At 35.0% G+C, this 19944-nt stretch overlaps 1 pseudogene; it reads left to right on the top strand.

Annotated features, from left to right (window-relative positions):
• The first annotated feature begins 15610 nt into the window (after positions 1-15610).
• LOC115066970 lies at positions 15611-19109 on the top strand (annotated as a pseudogene).
• Positions 19110-19944: the final 835 nt, after the last annotated feature.

Genomic DNA, 19944 nt, shown 5'->3' with positions numbered 1-19944 from the left:
CTTTATATATTTTGTTTATTTTATTGCTATGAGTGCTTTGCCTGCATACACATAAGTGTACCACAAGCATGAAATGCCAACAGAGGCCAGAAGAGTTTATCTTATCCCCCGGAACTGGAGTCATGAATGCTTGTCAGATGCCATGTGAATGCTGGGAACTGAGTATGTGTCCTCTAAAGAACTGCCAGTTCTCTTAACAACTGAGCCATCTCTACAGTCCTTGTTTTCCAGATATAAGTAAAATTAATTGCAAATTTATTGAAATATTGTTGGTATTTCTAATAATGCTTAACATATGACTTTTAATGATTTAACCACTTTTAATATTTAACGTGTTTATACTACAAATTATATCTTTATAAATATGTTGGGGCTAGAGAGGTTGCTCAGTGGTTAAGAGTCTGATTGCTCTTGCAGAGGACCTGGGTTCTATTCAAAGCACCCACATGGCAGATGAAAACCATCTGTAGCTCCATTTCCAGTGGAATCCAACACTCTTCAGATTTCTGTGGACATCACATGACACGGGTGCACTTGCATACAAGCAGGCAACACACTCATACACATAAAAATAAAATAATAAATAAAAACAAAGAAAAATAAATATGTTGCAAAATTTAGTCATAAATTAAAATTTAACATCTTACTGAAATTATATCAAATTAGGATCTGTATTGAAATTTCCAAACTTTTTTTCTTTTAAAGATTTACTTATTATTTTTATGTATGTGTATGCATGTGGGCTTGCATGAGTTATATTTGTACCATTGCACACAGTTGCCTGCACTGGCCAGAGGGCAGATGGTCTCCTGTAACTGGAGTTATAGGCAATTCTGAGCAGATGTGGGTTCTTGGAAACAAAACAAGTTATCTGAAATAGAAACAAGTACTCTTAATTACTGAGTCACCTCTTCAATCCTAAACATTCCATTTTTTTCTATTAGATATTTGACATTAACAAAATTATTTTTAAAGTTAAAATAGATTTGGATTATAACCTTCTTATACAAGAATGGTATATCAGTAAAGTAACCTTTGAACCTTTGCAAGTTTGCTTAATATTTTGCAAAGGAGCAGGATGGTAAATTTTCCTGCTGCGGTATGTAGAACTAAATGAAATGCAGAAGTCTCATGGAATACCAGTGAGTGCAATCAAACTAATGGTTCAAGCATAATTACAATCTCTGATTCAGAGCAGCAGAGGTACAGAGTGCTATGAAAACATGAATTCTTATCAAATTTCAAGTTGATTTACATCAGATGCATATGAGAAATGATCCAGAGTTACAACTGAAGAATCTGATTTTATATTTATCATACACATGTTTAACAATGGATCTAATTTTCACATTTGCTTAGAGTACTCAAAAGCAATATTGAATCTCTGAACAAATTCCATTAATCAGTGCCACTTTACAAAACATGTGAGATTTCTGTGGGATGATTCTATCTCCATCTCCTTTCAATTACCGGTTTGGCAAGTGTGAAAACTGATGGGCTTTAGAAATGATTGGGATTACAGTAACTTAATCAAGTGGAGACTCCAACATTGGCTGCTCATTTAGAAGTTATTTCTATTTTGGAAGAAATAAATATCATCTGAAACATACAGAATACATCTGTCTAAAAAGCTGACATATTTTCCATTTTCTCATTTTCAGAATACTTGGTTTATTAATCAATACTCAATTATAAATGATATATTGAACAAAGTTCATTATAATAATAATCACATTGTTTAAAATATAAACGAATATATGCTGCATTACAATTTCCCCCCCAAAAAAACCCGCTTTTTTGAAGTCTTAGATTCTACAGGTGTATAGGATGACTATAATTTAAATGCATTTTATGAAGAACTGAATAATGAAGTTCAAAGTTTCTAATACAAAGAAAAAATAATTAATTTAAAAATGTAAAGTATTAAAAAATATATTAGTCTGATTAGATCACTACATGTTTTACAAACACATCAAGTGGTGATGCTCTATGGCATTACAAAATGTAAGGCTTTGTTTCCTTGCACTGGTGCATCTCTTCCTCTGGCTATTACAATCTTTCTGCCCACTCTTCCTCAATGATCCTTTAACCCAGAGTGGGAAAAGTTTAATATAAGAGTCCTGCTCAGGTACCCACAGGCTGCAGTCTCCTTTTCTCTACACTTTGGCTAGTTGTGATCTCACAAGTGCTGTAAATACACTGTCTCACTGTCTCCATGTCACAGTGCCACTACCTTGTATGTACATTCTCTCATTATGTATGATCATATTATATATTTGATATGAGTTTCCTGAGCAGTGTTCTGCATATCAAAATCATTTTGATGAATATATTTTGGAAATATTTTTATTTAGAGATATGGATTTTGGAGTTATAGTTTTTAAAAAATAAAAATATCTGTCAAAAATGTCAGTATTCACAAATAACAAAATGTGCTTGAATTGAATAGCTTCCATAATTATCAGAAAAATGCTTTTATGTTTAGTTTTTAACAAACACGCTGTCTCCTTTCCCATTTAATTCCTTAGACTGATCTTGTGAATGGGGCATGATTATCCAAAGAGAGAAGATTCAGTTCTTACAGGAGCCAGAGGCTTACCAGTTTGTTTATGGCCAGAAAGTGAATAGTTTTCAATACTGTTATCATGCAAGATTTTATTCTATAAAGCTAATGGTTGACATATTTTTATTAATATAAATAAGCTTTGATTGTTAATTTTGCCTTGAAATGAAACTTTGTTAGCATTTTGTGGGAACATAGAGACATTAACACATACAGCATATAGTAAAGTATATTTCAGAAACTTACAAATGAGTGTTTCACAAAATAACAGCACAAATACAAAAGTTAGGAATAGTTCCAATAGGAAGATATGGTATAATTTTAATGCAATAAATAGGAAATATAATTTTAACTTTTCTAAAATATATATTTTTTTTATTTTTTGTGGATTTCATACAGTACATCTTGATCACATTTAGGCCCCCTTCTCTATCAGCAACTCCCCCATAGGCATCTTCTAAATATGCTTTTTTGTCAGATATGATAAGGCTTATTGTGTCAACTTCGTACACTCAATGTCAGTCAGTTTGAGTTTGTCCACTAGAGCCTGTTCAACCTTTCTAGCATCGCTCAATTAAGGAAGATTGTAGCTAAAATTCCTTCTGGGAGGTGTAAACAACCAGTGTCACCCCTCCCCCACCCCTTGAACCCCACACAAAGGGATGCTTGATTTTACCAAATTATAGTCTGGTAAACAAGTGGGTTTATTTGACTTACTTACAGCAGAATAGATGAGGGTTTACTTACAGAATGTCGATGCTGTCACTGGAAGACTACACTGGAAAGTCTCCAATGGAGAGTGTATTGTGAATGCCCCACAGGCACACAAAGTGGCAAGACACCCTCCTCATGGCTTCCTCAGTTTACATAACCTCAGCCCCTCTTCCTTGTGCAACTAGGGCTCACTGGTTGGTTGCATGATGTGGCTCACTCTCCCTGCCCCCTCTTTTTAGCAGAGCTTAACACTCAACAAGCTTCACCTTGATGATCCATGGCAAGTGGGTGAAACCAAGCTTGGGAAGAATGTATCTATATGTCCATAGTCCTCCTGTCAAGAGGATAGTCCTATGCAACAGCAGTGATCAGCTATTAATTTTTCCTCAACAAAGCTGTGGCCTCCTGCCTATTTCCCAAGTTCTATGCTGGTCTCTGTCTGATTGAGTTTGCATGGGTTTGTATACCCTGTCACCATTGCTGTAAGCTCATACGAGCAAGTTAACAGAAGCACGGAAGAGACTGTTTCATTATAGTCAAGCACCTCCTCCCCTGGCTCTTACAATTTTTCTTCCCATTTCATAGAAATTTTAGCTTATAATTTATATTTAAAAAATATATTTATCTATTGGGTAAATAGTTGGCAACATATGACAAGCATTCTTACTAACATTCTACATTTTCAGTACAAATTTTGCATATACTGAATCTTTGGTTATGTCTTAGAGAAAGGATCCCCATGTGAAAATAGAGAACCTAAGATATGGACTGTCCCTGCCAAACAAAAAAACAAACAAACAAAATCAGCTGATTGTGTTGCTGCTTTTAAGCCCTACATATGTTAATGAAAATTTGGAAATAAAAGATGAGGGAAGGAAGGGAAAAAGAAATAAAATAGATGAAAAACAGCATTGTTTTAAAAAACTATAGTACCAAAAAAAAAATCACAAAAATTGGAAACTATGGAATTTCAGTCTATCATAGAAAGTCAACCTATCATTGAAACAACTTTTCCAGCACTAATAAGTTTCTACATTTTTGACACATTAATCTTAGTTTTCCATGTTCTAAAGAGCATTTACTAATGTTTATTTTTTTATTTTTATTTTTTACATTTTGTTATTTTTATTTTATGTATATGAGTGTGTTGCCTGGATGTATGTGAGTGTACCCATGTCGTGCTATGCTGCGGAGGTCAGACGAGAGCTTTGGATTCTCCTGGAACTGGAGTTAAGGATGGTTCGTATCTGCCATGTGGGTGTTGGAAATCGAACCCGAGTTCTCTGCAAGAGCAGTCAGGGCTCTTAACCACTGAGCCATCTCTCCAGGCTTACTAATGTTTTTTAAAGAACATTATTTACTGTGTTCAGATTGTTGAGAATCCATTTTATAATTTATTCTAAATATGTTTAGTCTTTCTTTGGGAGACATAGCATCTTCTAAATATGCATTTAAAATGTTTTCTATGTGTTGGTGATTGAACCTAGATCCTTACATGTCTCAGGTGCTCCCTCTGAGATTTTGCTACAGTCCAACTCTAGTATTTGTGCTTTTGATGGAAACTAATTTCTCGATACTGACAAACAGTAAGACTTCATTTGAAGTCTTAAAATAACTGATAAAGAACATTTTCAGTTGACAGATTTAGTAAGGAGCTAAGCAATTGCAGATCTTGTCAACACAATGAAAGAGAATTTTTTTGCTACAATGCAACAGACAATATCCTCACCCAAAGAACCTCCAGATTTTGAGTATACATTGAAAATTAAGCTATTAGGGCCATTAATTTTTTAAAGTAGATATTAATGTCTTAAAATGATTGATAATATTAGTACTTAGCCCAAAGGAAAGACATATCCAAATAGCTCAGAAGAGAGATTCTTATTCTTATATGGACTTAGTATTCAACAAATCTGAGTGTTGATCAGGAATGGAAAATTGAAATATATTGTGCTTTATTGGTCATGCATATAAATCTGGCTCCAATTTATACCTTTGAGTTTTGTAGTAATTATAATTCCCATATTAATAAAACATAAATATATTCATACATAATTAAATGTATTAAATCAAGTTGATTTTACAAATTTGATCCAGAATATGATGATCAAAATATAATTTTAAAAATGCCTCTTTTGCCGGGCATAGTGGCGCACACCTTTAATCCCAGCACTCTGGAGGCAGAGGCAAGCAGATCTCTGTGAGTTCAAGGCCAGCCTGGTCTACATAATGAATTACAGGCCAGCTGGAGCTACAGGGAGACCCTGTCTCAAAAGCCGCCCCCCAAAAAAATGCCTCTTTTAATCCAGGTTCTTATATAGGTATCTTCATGCAGATGTGAATTACAAAGGACAGAGTTTCACATTATGCACAATTTAACCCAAGCTGCAAAAGGAACACATTTCTTTAAGCTTCAGATACTGAACTTAAAAAGAAAGTTGTGATTAATAGCAAAGAGGCAAATAGATTGAAAATAATACAGTGCTTTGTACTAAGGTATGGAGATTGAACACATTTGCTTTTGTCCTTCTTTCTATGGGATCACTTTAAACACTTGGTAAATCTAATACCTGTTTTTCTTAGTAGAAGTACTGCTGAAATGTCAGTTTTACGTAATTTTACAATGTTACATAATTTACAAATTATATGTTAAATGTAATAAATCCATTCTACCCACTCAGCTCTTTTGTAGTTGAGCATTTTATCTATGCTACCTTAGGTTGCTTCAAATACATGGTAACTATATTCAACTATACCTTAATATTTTTATAATGGAAAAATTAATTGTCACTTAAACATTAATCTACTACAAAATTACATTTTATTCTGTATTTCTAAAAGTCAGGTTCTAAGGTATTTTCTAGAAATACAATCATAAATAGTAAAATAACTTGGGCTTTGAGGAGAGTAAACAGTGAGGTACACATAAGAAACAGGAAAGTAAAATACAACACAACACATTTTATGATAAGTAGTATGAAAAGGACACATTAGAATGCACCAGGGAGAGAGTAAAGTCAAAAACCTCTTGCTATCATGTATGTTGCTCAGCACACATAATTATTTACCAGTCTTCACTAAAAATATATTAATATAATAATTTGTTTTAAAGATATAGAGAAAGTAGGGATATCAGGAATTTTTCCAATTCTTATCTTATTAGCAATACCTTTAGTACATCAAAAACATCTACAATAGGCATGCACGCACACAATGGAAATACATCCCGTGTTACAATAAATTATTGTTTTCTTATTTTTCTCCCCCTACATAGGACTCAGCTAGAGTTAAAAATAGAAAAATAAAATAAAATAAAAAGGAATTGTTTCAGTTCTAAAATGTTTGAATTTTTAAAGATAAAGATAAATTACTATTATGATTGCAAATATTTTTGATTGCTAGAAAATATTAAATAAACCTATGTTCTTTTACATAAAATTCGATTCCTGGTACAGTTTTCACATGCATTAACAATTCTATTTATATACATAAACATCCTGCAATTGTACAAACAATGTTTACCGCAGGCTAAATATATAAATTTTGGAAATAGCTTTAAGTATTTTCTAGTTGTAATTTTTAACTTTCAGAAAGCTGACCTATCTGCTTTTATGATGTTTTTAGCTGAAGACAATCAACAAAAGTTTATCTCTTAACAGCCATTCATATACACCTTTATTTTTCCCAAAAAAAGTCTAAAAATATTCAGGAAGGTTTTAATATTTTATTAAAAATTTTTATTTTATTATTTTTAATTATGTGTATGTGTGTGGGTCTCTCCACATGAGTGCTGGTGACCACAGAGATGAGAGGCAACAAATTCCGCACATCTGGATTTAGAGACAGTAGTAAGCTACCAAGTGTGAATGTTGGGAAATGAGTTTGGTTTTTTCCAAGAACAGCATATGTTGTTTCCTGCTGATCCATCACTCCAGTCTGCCATGATTAAATTTTTTATGTTTCACAATAAATGTGTACATTTTTATGTTTATGCTTATTTATCTTAAATATGTAGCTAAAATTCCATTGCCATTTCTGGATTGTCATTAGTTTATACTAGGAGAATATATGTTTTTATCATGTGCTTTTTAGTATTATGAATTGAAGAGATGGAGATTAAAGATTAGAAAATAAAAGGGTAGCTGCAAAAAACCAAATAAGATGCTAGAGAAAAAGTGTTTATAAAATATATCTTTATTGAATTTTTGTGGATTTTATATACTATATCTTAATCATATTTAGACACCCTTCCCTATCTGCATCCCCTCATAACCACCCACAGGATTTGATGCATGCTGTCATATATGTTAAGGCCAACTGAGTCAAGTTTGTGTCCCCAGATGTCCCTCAGTATGATTTCATCACCGCAGCCTGTTCAGCCTGTCTAGTGTCACTCCCTTAAAGAAGATAACTCTGCTTCACCCAGTAGTGATCAGTTGTGTACAGTTTCATGACTAAGGTTGGGGTCTCCTACCCATTTCTCCAGTTTTATGCTAATTTTTGTCTGATTCAGTATGGGTCTTATGCATGCTGTCATCATTGATGTAAGTTCATAGTAACAAGTTCCCAGGAGCCTGTAATAGTTTGCTTCTTTATAGTCAAGCACCACTACTGGAGCTTACAATCTTTCTACTCCTCTTCCACAATGCTCCCTGAGCCCTGGGTGGGTGAGGTTTAATGTAAAAGTCCTATCCAGAGACTGCAGAGTGCTTGCCCTGGAGAAAAAAGGCTTTTGTCAAAGAAATAACTTTTTGTATCTGAAAAGAGGTTCAATATGATTCAAAATAAACATGTATAGAAAACTATACACTGATGGATAAAAATAAGAAATAAAACTCCAAAGTGTTGAATGAAGAAATGTACCCAGTGCCCATACAAAGTCAAACATGTAAGTGTTCCTGTTATCTAAACTAAGAAAATCTTACATTATATTCAATATTTGTGATATTTTGAAGGTTTGTGTTTATGTCATGACCCCACACAATTTGTTGTTGAAATCATACTTCCCAAGATGATACTGGTGGTAAGTGAGTCCTTGGGAAGGGACAGGGAAATGACAGCGAACCCTCATAATGAGGTTCATGTCCTTGTAGAATGAATAACAGTTTTCTTTCAATGTTCCTTGTGTGAGAATGCATGGAGAACGCATAGACTATGAACTGGAAAGTGTCCCTTCACCAAACAACAACTCTGCTAGCATCTTTAGCATTCAGATTGTGAGAAATCAACTTGTATTATAAACTGGCTAGTCTATGGCAATTTTCAGAGCAGCCTGCATGAATTAAAGCAGCTATCATACACACATCAGTGGCTTGTGCCTGAAATAATATATTAATATGTCCAATATTAGCCTCTACTATGATACCACTTGGAAAATCAGAAACCAGCAAGTAACCTGAAACATGCACAATCCAAATGAAACTGTATCCTAGAATAAATTTCACAACTCTTCATAGGAAGCACAAATGCACCAAGCAATTTGGATAAAGCACGACATTCTATTGCTTTTCTTTCTTTGATATTTACCATATGGTATCCATAGCATCATATAGGCATTGCTTGATTGTACCTAATTAGATAGCAATTACTTTACTGTTACTTTATTGCCTGTATCTTTAGGAGACAAATTTGGATGGACTGTATCAATTGGATCTTTAAAAAAAATTGATATCACATGTATTAATAGTCCAACAGGGGACATCTAGATAATTATATGTATTTTTGAAGTCTCTCATGTAAATCAAAGCACGCTTGGTTCCCTAAATTAAAATTAAAATTGGTGAGGCTGAGGAGATGGGTCAGAGATTAAGAGCACTGACTGCTCTTTGCAGCGGACCGGGTTTGATTCCCAGAACCCACATGGCGGCTACGAACCATTTTTAACTCCAGTTCCAGGGAATCTGACGCCCTCTTCTGACCTCCGCTGCATTGCAGGATACGGGTGCACTCACACACATGCAGGCAATACACTCAAACACATAAAATAAAAATAGTAAATAAAATAAAATTGCTAGTCAATAGCAGGGTAACGACCTAAATAAGAACTTAAAAGGGAGGTCTGGAGATATGGCTCAGTGGTTAAGAGAATTCAGTACTATTCCAGAGGACCTGAGTTCAGATCCCAAGGCTCACAATGGCAGCTCACAACTGCCTGTAATTCCTGCTCCAGGGAATACTCTTCTGGCCTACCCAACACCTACACAAATATGTACATACCAACATACAGACACCCACACATACACATAATTAAAAATAATACTAAGAAAAAGCGTTAATAAAGATCAGAAGATGGTTTAGTGTTGGGGATTAACATGGGGGATATGTCATTTAGTGCATGAGTCTCTGATACAAAACTGACAAAAATGCATTTGCCACCATTTATAGGCATGATTTTTAAGTAACTTATTGACAGAGAATACATTATTTAACATAAAAAGTTCATAAGTGTTTCATTAACTAAAGCACATTTCTACTCTGCATTCTTCCTAAGATGTTCTACATAAAATTTGAAATAGTCAACTCAAATATTTTACTTAGTAGTCTCTGTGTATGACATTAGAGAAATTTGAAAGCTACAGTAAAAACAAACAACAGCAAAAGAAAAACAGTAGCGAGGCCTGATGGCACATACCCTTGTCCCAGCACCTGGGAAGCACAGGCAGGCAGATCTCTGTGTGTCTGAGGCCTGTGTGATCTACCTAGTGAACTCTACATAGTGAGACCCTGTCTCAAGCAAACAAATAAATAAATGAAGAAACAATCAGAAAGCTTAAATTTTATGTGATGGATTGCACACATATAAACTCATAAATTACGCAGACTTAAAAAATGATCATGATGCATGTAGAAAAGATAATAATGTCAAAAAATAAATGAATATTAAACACAGCATAGTGGATAAGGCAAAAGATGCTCAAGAATGCTACATGATTGGAGCCAGAGTTGAGATATTTTTAGAAGATAATGATCCTACTACTCATTAAAGTTTGTTTGAAAGTGAAATAAGAAAACTGGAAAAACCTAACAGAATTGAGGAGGGATGCATTTGTATAAAATAAGAATTGCAACAATACCTCTCTCAAGCTCAACTTTAAATTGTCTTACATGACAGGTTAAAGGTGCTTAGGAGGACAATTGCACCTCATGGAATGATGCTGTAGTTCAGAGCCAATTAACCTGTATTATCTTATAAGGAAATATTCTTGAATATATTCACTGTTTAAAGTGAGGAATTTATGGTCTAGTACACAGAAGCAGATAGCAATACAAACATTATGCTTGGGGCTAGAGAGATGACTCAGTGATTAAGAGCACTGGCTACTTTTGCAGAGAACCTGGGTTCAGTTCCCAACTCCCTTATGGCAACTAACAACTGCCCATAACTTCAGTTCCAGGGGAATCCAATACCCTTCTGACCTTCACGGGCTTTACATGACATGAGTTCACTTACATACAGGCAGACAATACATGCATACACATAAAATAAAATAAAAATAATAAATGAAATATATAATGACTACAGCAGATTATAAATCATAACATGGATAATGTAAAACTTGTTTCATTAATAATATTTAATATATTTGCTTTTTGAATTATCCATGTATAGGAAAGGATAGAATGTATATAGAAAATGTGTCTCTTTTCCTGGTGTATCTGAAACTGTGAAACTGTAACAAGTAGCAGTGTACTTTCTAGATGAGCCTGAGAATTGACTGAAGATGTGATGCACGTGATCGCTACACATACTGGGAAAATCTTATTTCTTGATGTAATGGTTGGAAAACCAAACAGAAGCTCCAGGCATCTTGAATATCAAGAATTTTACATTTCTGAAAATCTAAAAAGAAACTGTGGCCAGGCTTGGTTGTGCACACCTTTAATCCCAGCACCTGGGAGGCAGAGGCAGGTGGATCTCTGTGAGTTCAAGGCCAACCTGGTCCACATAGTGAGTTCCAGGACAGCTGGGGCTACAGGGAGACCCTGTCACAAAAGACCAAAATAAATAAATAAATAAATAAATAAATAGAAAGAAAAAATAAAAAAAACTGTGGTTTTGGGGATGTTTATATTCATATGCTTAAATGTGTCTTTGGAGCTTTTGGGGGGTTTTGTTTTTGTTTTGTTTCATTTTGTTTTATTGAAAAATTTTTGAGATAATGGTGGACTTGGATTATTAAGAAAGCAAATATGTTTTTCTTGTACATTTTAGCCAGTGTTTTTCAAATAATAACTGTGGCAAATTTGGAATATTTCTTTTTCGTGCAAGACCCAGAACCTTGCACATGCTGAGCCATAACGCAAAGCCCTTGGAATACTTTTATGATCTCCCACCGCATCTTCACACCTTACTGGTGATTGAACCCTGGGCTTTAAGTTTATCATATGCTGTACCTCTGAATGTGTCTTTGTTTTTATTATGTATTTTCAAACTATCAAAAGTTCAAAACTAATTTTCATAAAGTATACTTTAAAGATGTATTTATTTTTTATTTTATGTATATGAGTGTTTGCCTGAGAGTATGTATATGCACTACATGTATGCCTGGTTCCCTTAGAGTCAGAAGAGGTTGTCAGATCCTGCGGATTTACAGACAGTTGTGAACTACTATATGATGAGAACCAAATCCAGCTTCTCTGTAGGAGCAGCAAGTACTCTTTACCACTGAACATCTCTCCTGTCCCTAGATTGTATTTTAAACCCACATTATTCTTGCATTTCCTATATGTCTTACTCATGATTTATTTGCAATAATTGTATTTTCCATCAAGGACTATATGTTTTTGTGAGCTGAAACACAATGTTGACTTTATTTAATGTAACTGTTAACAACTCCTCTTCTCAGTAAGCTGACTTTATAAAATGATCATGATGCATGGTCACAGTTCATTAAAATATGTAGTAAAAATGTGCAATGAAACTTGGTAATTTTGGAAAACACAACTGACAATGACATGCAAAGGCATATGTCCTTATGACCAAAAAATATTCCCTAAATTAATGATTAATATTGCTGATTATAATTCAGTTGAAAAGGATTTTTAGTATGTTCAACTACCACCACTGTGGAATTTTAACAACATTTGTTTTTATTTTTTTTAAGTTTGATTTTACTTTTATTTAATGTGTATGATTATTTACCTGTGTCATGGTTTGCTTCAATTGCCCACTTGACTGACCAAGGAAGAAAGAATCTAAACTGGGGAATTTCCTCTACCTAATTTCTCTGTGGGCATGTAGTGATACATGCTTCTTCATTGTTATGTAGTAATGCACCACTATGGGTGGAGCCATCTCTGGGCAGGTAGTCCAGGGCTATATAAAAAGTAGTTTAATAACATATGTCATTTTTTTCTGAGTTTGTGTTAGTATACCAGTTTAGAAACTGGTATATTGGATCTAGGGATCCATCAATTTACCTGAAGATTTCATATTTTGTCTTTCTTTACCACTGAGTAGAACTCCATTGTGGAAATATACCACATTTTTGTTATCTACTCATCAGTTGAGGGACACTTAGGTTGCTTCCATCTTTTACATATTGTGAAAAGAGAAGCAACAAATGTGGATGTACAAGTGTCTCTGAAATAAGATGGGTCTTTTGGGTATATGCCAAGGAGTCATACAACTGGATCAAATGGTACGTTCACTGTTAGTTTTTTAAGAGTTCACCATACTGTTTTCCATAGGCGTTGCACAAGTTTGCAATTCCACCAGAAATGGATGAGCATTCCCTTTTCCCCACATCCTTTCCAAGATTTGGAATCATTTGTTCACTTAATCTTAGTCAGTTTGACTGTGGTAAGATGAAATCTTAAAGAGGTTTTAATTTGCATTTCCCTATTTACTAATGATGTTGAACAACTTTTAATATACTGTTTAGCTATCTTTATTTCTTCTTATAAGAACACTCTGTTCAGATCCTTAGCCCATCTTCTAATTGGGTTACTTGCTTTTTTGAATTTTTGTCTTTTGAGTTCCTCATATATTCTGGATTTTAAACCTCTGTCAGATTTGTCCCTGATGAAGATTTTCTCCCACTTTGTAGGTTTTCTCTTCACTTCCTTGGTTGCTTCTTTTGATGTACAGAAGTTTTTTATTTTAATGAGCTATGACTTTGTTGATTCTTGACCTTAATTCCTGAGAAATGGATGCACAGTTTAGAAAATCCTTTCCTACACCCATATCTTATAGGTTATTGACAATGTTTTCTTCTAGTAGTTTCAGAGTTTCAGGTTTCACATAGTGATCTTTGATCCATTTGGAATTGACTTTTGTGCAAGTTGAAAGATAAGAATCCAGTTTCATTCTTCTACAGGTGGAGATCCAGTTTTGCTGTCTTTCTTCCAGTGATGTTCTTGTCCCCTTTGTCAAATATCAGGTGGCTGAAATTGCAGGTACTCATATTTGGATCTTCAATTTTATTCTACTGATCTACTGGTCTACTTTTATGCTAGTGCCATGTTTTTTTTTATGACAGTAGCTCTGTAATATAGTTTGAAATCTGGTATAGTAATCCCCACAGTATTGCTCTTTGTGCTAAGGGTTGATTTGGCTATCTGGGTTCCTTTCTGCTTCCATATGAGTTTTATGATGTTTTTTTCTAATTCGGTGAAGAATGTCGTAGAGATTTTAATTGGAATTGCATAGAGTCTATAAATGGCTTTTAGTAAGATGGTCATTTTCACAATATTATTTCTTCCAATCCATGAGCATTGGGGGTCCTTCCATCTTTTCGTGTCTTTCTCAATCTCTTTATTTAAAGATTTAAAATTTTCTCTGCAGAGGTCTTTATTGTCTTTGGTAAGGTTTATTCTGAGATCTTTCATTTATTTAATTATTCATTCATTTATTATTTATTTTGCAGTTTCTGTGAATGGGATGGTTTCCATGTACTCTCCCTAATTGCTTGTTGTTGGTATACAGAAAGACTACTCTTTTTTGTAGATCAATTTTATAACCTGATGCTTTAGTTAAAGTGTTATTTCTAGGAGTTTTCTGGTGGAATTTTTGGCATCTCTTAGATATAATATCATATCACCTGTAAAAAAGGATAATTTGACGTCTTTTTTCCAATTAGTACACCTTTAATGTCCTCTTCTTGTCTTATTGCTCTTGCAAGAGTTTCAAGAACTACATTAAAAAGGAGTGGAGGTAGTGAACAGCTTTATCTGGTTCTTGATAATGGGAATGCTTCCAGTTTTTCTCCATTTAGAATGATGTTGGCTATGGTTTTATTGTATATGGCTTTAATTGTGTTGAGGTATTTTCCTTCCAGTCCACTTCCCTCTCGGACTTTGAACATAAATGAACGTTGAATTTTGTCAAAGCCTTCTCTGCATCTATTGAGATGCCTCTGTGGTTTTTGTCTTTGTGCCCATTTATATGGTTTATGACGTTTACTGACTTACCTATATTGAACAATCCCTGCATCTCTAGATTAAAGCATACTTGTTCATGGTGGGTAATCTTTTTCATGTGTGTCTGTATGTGGTTTGCAAGTATTTGGCATATTCTTCCTCATATGTGGATCCTAGATTCAAATACTTATAAGTGATTATCTGTATTCAGACATAACTACAGGAACCAGAATAATGGAAAGAAACTGGGGAGGTAATGGAAAGAAAGAACCTGAGAGAAAAGAAGAGTAGGGAACAGGTGTTACTGAGGGACAAATGGACAAAATTGGGGTTATTTAAAAGGGAGAGGAAAGGGGGAGTGGAACTTTGGGGAAAAAGGGAAAGAAGGAGCTCAAGAGAGATGACCATAGGAGACTGGTATTAGCAAGAGAGAAATGGGGAAAATATGGACACTTTATATGGGGAGACCATGCCTTGAGGGTTAGACAGTGACAGAGAGAGAGAGAGAGAGAGAGAGAGAAAGAAAGAAAGAGAAAGAAAGGAAAGGTAAATAATGCTTAGCTAGTTTTATAAAAACAGGGGGATTCATATCAGTCCAACAACCTAATGACAAATTACAAATATATTATCTATTCATGAGTCCATATGTGTAGCTAAAGGCTGCATGCCAAGAAACAGTGCTAGACAGCAAATCCTTCCTTTGAGTTGTTGGCCAAGGTGGTCAAAGAGACTTCGAAAAATGCTTATGGCATTGCCACAGCCGTGATAGATTCCTAGAACTTGAAGGTAAAGCCCTATTTCTGAAGACAGAACATACTTAGGACAAAGGATTTGGAACACTAGAGTTGCAACTGACCTGAAACCACTTCTCCTGAAACTAGGTCTTTGTAGCTTTGAAGAATGCTATGAAGGTGCCAATGGAAAAAATAATCAATGGTCCAACACCAGCTTCAAGATCAAATAACCACGTCGATGGCCAATATAGTATATGTCATTGGTGAAGTAGTGACACTTTTATTTGGAGGGGGCAATCAACTGGTAACTAATTGGACTAAAGGTACACTCAGTGGAAGGAAACCCAGTGTGGTATTGTAAACATAACAAAATACCCATGGCTGGAATGATCAAAGATCTTAGAGAAAACCTAAGAATGTCACATCCTTAGGCTAATGTGATTTCTTACTATGTGCAAAATATGTATCCTTATATTTACAGACAAATATCCCAATCACAACCCATCAAAGACACTAGTTTTATACAAGTTGGAGACTGTTACCAAGAACCAAGGCTGGTCACACACGGACATTGTCTATGAACTTTCCAGGCCTAAGTGACATATCTACAGTGCACCCTCTATACCTAAGGCTCATGGAACATAGAACAGGGGTAAAGAAGAGGACACTAATGAATCTCTCAGTTCTCACTAATGAAGTTCCCTCATGCAGGGGAGGGTCAGGAACACCAAAGGTCACAAATGTTCTTTTATTTTACAGGAGCCCACATTTGAAAGACATTGTATTACTTTAAAGAAACATTGAGCTTCTAAGCAACAGATCTTTTAAGATTGTGGGATGTTTAAAGTTTTACTATGTTCTATACTGTTATATTAATGTGAGATCTTTAGGAAGTAGAAAGGAAAGATTATGGTTTAATGTGATGTGTTTATGTTTTAAGATTGACAAGTGGTGGAATGTCATGGTTGGCTTCAGTTGTCAATTTTACACGGTTGGAAAGAGGAAACCTTGACTGGTAAGTTTCTACTATTGGATTGATCTGCGGGCATATCTGTGAGGCATTAGCTTGATTGTTGAATGACCTCACAGGGTGCAGACACTATGGATGGTACTACTTGGGGGCAGGTGGTTCTGGGTGTATAAGAAAACACTTTGAGAACAAGCCAGAGAAGCAAGCCAGTAAGAGCCATTCTTCAGTGGCCTGTCCTTCCGTTACTGCCTCCAGTTTCCTGCCCTGAGTTCCTGCCTGAATTTCCTCAGCGATGAGTTATGCCATGAAGGGATGAAAACCATGAACCTTTTCCTCCCAACATATTTTTAGTCAGATTTTTATCATAGCATTGGTTGTGTTTTATCACAGCAGCAGAGTGAAACTAGAACACTTACTCAGTTAAAGACACAGCCTGCTGGAATATTGCAAGAAAAATATCATGGACACCTAACTACAACTATGCCAGAATGTATTGGTACATGCTGAAGAGGTAAGATAGCACAATTTCAAAAATGGTATTCTAGAGTACCTCCTAGGACTGATGGAAAAAGGAGCAACACCTATATAAATGTTCTAATTTTCATTTCAGTTTTAAGATGTTGTATGGTTAATCTTCTGGCTCATGCATCTAGTGTTTACATATAGAGGGTGCTATGTTCTGTTAAGACAAAATTAATATAAAGAACAGAAGCTTTGTATTATACTGCTATATGTGGGATGTTCACTCTTGGTCTCTTGGACTAAATATTTTGTCTTTCATCCATGATTTACCCCATGTGCCCATAAATTTAAAACCAGTAAATCAACAACACTGTTCATTTTCTACCATGCTATATCTCAAGTGCCCAATGATTTGGGGACTTGAACCCTGTTACTGAACAATGGTATTCAGTATTAACTGAACCTTTCTAGTTAAAGAGAGAAGGAGAAAAGGAAAAATAAATGAGTTCAGTTTAAAGTAAAAGGAGGTCCACCCAGAGCATATAGAGAAGTATAACACATCTATAATTTTACATGACAACGATACAGCAGTCTGGGCAAACATGTAAATTGTGAACATGGGAAAATACAGCCTAATGGCTGAGATCAAGCAGAAAGCTTAGATAACTCATAGTACAATGATTTTTATAAATAGTAAATTACTTTCATTTTATGATTTTACATTTATTCTCTTTGCAAAATAAGCATTTTTCCAGTACCATAGACTATTAATACTCCAATTAAGCTTAAAAATTGCTACCAGGCTGCTGACTATTCCATATGAAAAGTGATTTTTAATAAAATGTTTTTACTGCACCCAGAGAATATGTACCCAAACTATTGAAATTAAACCGTCAATTTAAAAATATCAATGGCATAATAATGTTAATAAAATATCTCCTAATAAAATTCCATTCCATTACCCTAAAATATCTTTACCAAATAGTTCACCATTTTTGCACTTAAATGACTATGATGGGGGGTCTTTAGGGAAAGACACAATTTAAATTGCTTTAAATTTGTTAAAGCTAGTTAATGAACAAAGAAAGAAAGAAATTAGTCATAATTAGGCAATTAGCAATTATGACAAACAGTACAATTTGTGTCTAATTATCAAATGGAGGAGAAAGAGGGAGAATGATACATAGTGAGACTAATTAATGATGACCACTAAGGCTTTCCTCTTAGTATAGTGTATGTAAGTTAGCAGGTAATTTAAGTATAAAATACAAAATAACTTTCTTTCACTGAGGTCTAAAAATATGAAGCTCAGTTTCTTCACTGAAGTAGCAATACTTTAACATATAATAGCATTTTCAGAGTTTGACAGAGAATTTGTTACAAAACTTGGCCTAGGACTCTAGCTCCATGTACATATGTATTTGTACTAAGCTGACCACATTGGCATTTCAGGAAATGGGGATACGTTGGCATTTCTCCCGAATTAAACAAACATAAAACTGTTCCATTTTCTTTTTTTTTAAACAAATACATCTTTTTAAAATATTTTATTTATTATTTTTATTTTATGAGTATGAGTGTTTTACCTGCATGTAGGTAAGTGCACCTGTGTTGTACAGTGCCCATGGAGGACGGAAGAGCCTGTCGGATCTCCTGGAACTGGGGTTATGGACAGTTGTTAGCTGCATGTGGTTGCTGGAATTCAAACCCGGGTCATCTGCAAGAACAACCAGTGTTCTTAACCGCTGAGCCATTTCTCCAGTTCTTGTTCCATATTCTTAATGGAAACAGCACAGAAATTTGTGTGTATCATTTCTCCCCTCATGGAGTATTGTTGCAGTTTTAAAATATTCAAAGCACTTGGCTGTTCAGCTGAATTTGAACTTCTGATAATCAAAGTTGTTAGTATAATTGTGCAACATACAACATTAATCATTATATTTACACTAATATGTTTATGTTGATATTAAAATATCACATCATTGGCTAGGGCATCTGGACTAACAAACCAAAGTGTAGGTGATGGTTTTAAGATATTGCCGCCAAGCTGAGCACCAGGGAGATTGCTGAGACAGACTCCCAAACCATGTAGGACATGACCTTGGTGGTGGAGACACTCTTGACACAGATAGAACTCAAATTTCATAGCATGTCAGACAAGGTCATTGGGAGGAATGATGACATCAGTAGCTGAGTTGACAATCTGGAGAAAAACACTGTAGACCTCGTCACCCAGGCTGGGGTAGGAAAACTGGAAGGTGAAAACAAGGTCCCACCACCTAGAAGAGCTGAAGTTTGTGGATAATTTAGCTTGAAATCCAGAATGTTTTCCCAAGCCAAGAGAAAAACCAAGCGGCATTCTGAAGCTAACTACTATGTGTGGATAGGTTTTATAAAGTGTGTATTATCACAGCCTGCGTAGTTTACCAAGTGATCCTCCACCCCTGGTTTTTCAAACTTGTCTTCATATCTCATATTTTAGTCACTTGTCTAAATTATGAAACACTAAAACTTTAGTGGCTCCTGCACAAAATTGTCAAATATTTTGCTGTATTTTTGTGAATTTTTTTCTAGCTATTACTTTTATAGCATATGCTGTTTGATATAAGTGACTGTATAAGGTTTTACTAGATCAATAGTAACTCCCCCCTTCCTCCAACCAAACTCAGTGCCAGGAGACATGTTTAGAGTTAGCACTCCCTCACTGTCAACAGGAAGTGGCTGTCGAGACCACACAGAGTATCAGAAACACTTTCCAAATGGCAGAGAGCATTTAACATTTGTTTCTACAGAAATATCTGTCAGTAGTGTTGCCAAAACAGAACTGATTCAAACCTTATGGCTTGGTCTGAGAAAATGCTGAAGTCAAAGAGGGAATCCATAAGCAATCCAGAATTAATCCCCTGTTCATCCAGGGTGTTCATGTGTTAAGAATATTGCAGGGGAGCCTAGCCACCTTGAGTAGGGGTTTACAATGCTCATCTGTAGTAGTTGCCTGACAAAATCTGACAGGATTTTAAAAACCAGTGATTGCATTCATATTCTGAGCTAACTGACTAAAAGGGAGAAAACAGACTCAAATAAGTCCAGGCCCATCCCATGAAAGATGACCAGTAGCTGACGGGAAGCTCTGATTTTCA

Source organism: Nannospalax galili, unplaced genomic scaffold (assembly GCF_000622305.1).
Source record: "Nannospalax galili isolate Female #2095 unplaced genomic scaffold, S.galili_v1.0 scaffold140, whole genome shotgun sequence".
Classification (NCBI taxonomy): Eukaryota; Metazoa; Chordata; class Mammalia; order Rodentia; family Spalacidae; genus Nannospalax; species Nannospalax galili.
Note: the sequence above shows the minus strand (reverse complement) of the source record. Positions and strands in the feature narration are given on the sequence as shown.